This window comes from Morone saxatilis, unplaced genomic scaffold (assembly GCF_004916995.1).
Source record: "Morone saxatilis isolate NCDOM2014 unplaced genomic scaffold, NCSU_SB_2.0 Contig21, whole genome shotgun sequence".
NCBI lineage: Eukaryota > Metazoa > Chordata > Actinopteri > Moronidae > Morone > Morone saxatilis.
This window is the reverse complement of record NW_023339774.1, coordinates 21,252,362-21,254,699: the sequence shown is the minus strand read 5'-3', so window position 1 is coordinate 21,254,699 and position 2,338 is coordinate 21,252,362. Positions and strand designations below refer to the sequence as shown.

At 41.3% G+C, this 2,338-nt stretch overlaps 1 protein-coding gene across 3 annotated transcripts in view; it reads right to left on the bottom strand.

Moving 5' to 3' along the window:
- The window catches only part of zfyve16 (zinc finger, FYVE domain containing 16), a 23,823-nt gene that overhangs the window by 16,940 nt on the left and 4,545 nt on the right, over window positions 1–2,338 (bottom strand). The gene's annotated exons all lie outside the window — the stretch shown is intronic.

Here is a 2,338-nt window from a genome sequence, read left to right as displayed (position 1 = left end):
TTTCCCACCACCGCCTGAGGGCGATGTCACGACTTCCCCCCTCTCGTTTGTTTCTCAGAAGTCACGCGGTCCAGTTCTCGATGGCCCGCAGCTCTTCGGCAGAGCAGACTAACGCGAGTAAAGCAGGAATAAAAACTTTAACCAGAGGGAAGCATCGGTACCTGTGTTTCTGTCTGTCAAATGTCCCAATCGTGTGTAATATAATGTCTGCAATAAACACCCACAGGGGAGACGTCGAGGTAAAGCGGACGAGCCGGATCCTCTTACGTTTCAGTTCAGCTCTTTCTCACTTCTTCAGCTTTCACTCTTTTTTAAGGAATTGTTTTCCAGGACCTTTCCAGGACCTTTCCAGGACAAACACAGGACGACACTCGCTCACAAACAGCAGCCATCACTTATGGGACACACGTTACCTCGCTTTCATGACGCGATTTGTTGTTCTCACCTTTTTTACAGCCGCCAATATGGAACATCTTTGTTTACCCTACTGTTACTGCTGTGAAACAAGGTGTACAGCGGTCCTCTAACTGTTACATTAATTTGGCATCAGCACGGACTAAAATAAAATGTACATTTCCCAGAACAACACAGATTATTTCCAGGATATTTGCTCATTTTAATCCGTTTCCATGACTGGAAAACTGGTCTCTAAATTTCCAGGATTTCCAGGCTTCATTAAAAATATCTCTCTGGTTAAACTTTTTAATAATCTGAGTCTGAATGAACAAACACCTTCTTGTCCTAAAATGACGACCTTTCTAAAGTCTAAATGAAGAAACGAGGAATAAAAAGGACTAACGTCGGATTACTTTCGAGGCATCTGGCATTCGGCTCAGACGACAGATTTAACTCTTTGTTTTCCTGCGGTTATTAAATACTCAGCTGCTTGTGACGACTCTCTCCACAGCCGCCGGCCGCAGTCACACAGATCTGAAGTCAGCTTATTGTTCCTTCCTCGTCGCTCACCGACTCTCTCTGTGTCACACAATAACTGGAAAGGCTAAATGTGGATGGGAATGAGGAAGTCCGCCCAAACATCTTACGGTTAATCATCCTCAGTCAGCACACACTCCCAGCCAGCCGGTCCGTCTTCTCTCCACAAAGCCTTTTCTAAGTTACCGTGCCTGTCCACCTGGGAGGGCACGGGCGAGGGGGTCAGAGGTCAGCGAGGGTATTCTAAACCGGGGAGGGAAATCTGTGAAATAGTTACTGTGTCATGTGTAAACCTCACAATAACATGTTTTATGGTCAGAGACGGAAGAAGTGCTCTTCACTTAAGCAAAAGTATTATCAGCTAAATGTATTTACAGTATTTAAAGTACACACAGGCGTAAAGTAGAGCGATATATATGATTATTACTGATGCATTCACACATAAACAGACTTTAACTGTGACTGCGGGATGATTAAACGCTCATTTTAACTACTTTAGTTCATTAAATTAACCTGTAACGATGAAACTTATTTTACAAGTTGTATTGTATTTAAAATCAAAGTAATCAGTAACTAACTACAGTTTAGTTTGAAGATAATTAGTAGAAGTGAAGTAACATGAAATGTTATATAATATATTTCCCTTAGTGGAGTTGAAATAGTGCCTCAACATTACTTTATTACAGTAGTGGAGTAAAAGTACTTAGTTACATTCAACCACTGGCTGGTATCGATGTTTACAGTTAAAATACAGCTGTATGTTTCACTTTAATAAGGTATTTTAACTACTTAATCTCGCTGGATAGCTCACCTAATGATAAAGCATTAGTAACCGATTATTGATCGATTATTGATTTATTATTTGCATTAATATTCTGCAAAGCAACTCGTAATTAAAGCCGTTTAATAAATGTAAAGTGCAACATTTGCCTGCAAGCTGCAGCTGAGTGGAAGAGAAAACCAAGTACCGCAACAGTGTACTTTATTACAGTAGTGGAGTAAAAGTACTCCGTTACATTCACCGGCTGGTATCGATCAGTTACAGTTACAGTTACAGCTGATGTCCCGGATGGTTGCTAACGTGAAAACACCCTTAGCAACCGTATTAATCCACATTCACGCGGTTTAACGCACTCACCTTCAACCTGACGTTTTTACCTCCACTCAACGACTGTTAAACACCTTCACAGGAGCGCGAAAACACACGAAAACACGCGAAAAGAAGAAGATTATTATTATTTTTTTTTAAACGTCAACAGTGAGCTAAGACGAAGCCGCTGACGTAACGAGCCCAAAACACACTCAGATTTTAAAGTGTCAACAAACAAACATATCTTACAGCTAATGCCTTCTTAAATCCTCAAACAGCCTGTCTGTCTGTCTGTCTGTCTCTCTCCCTGCCTGT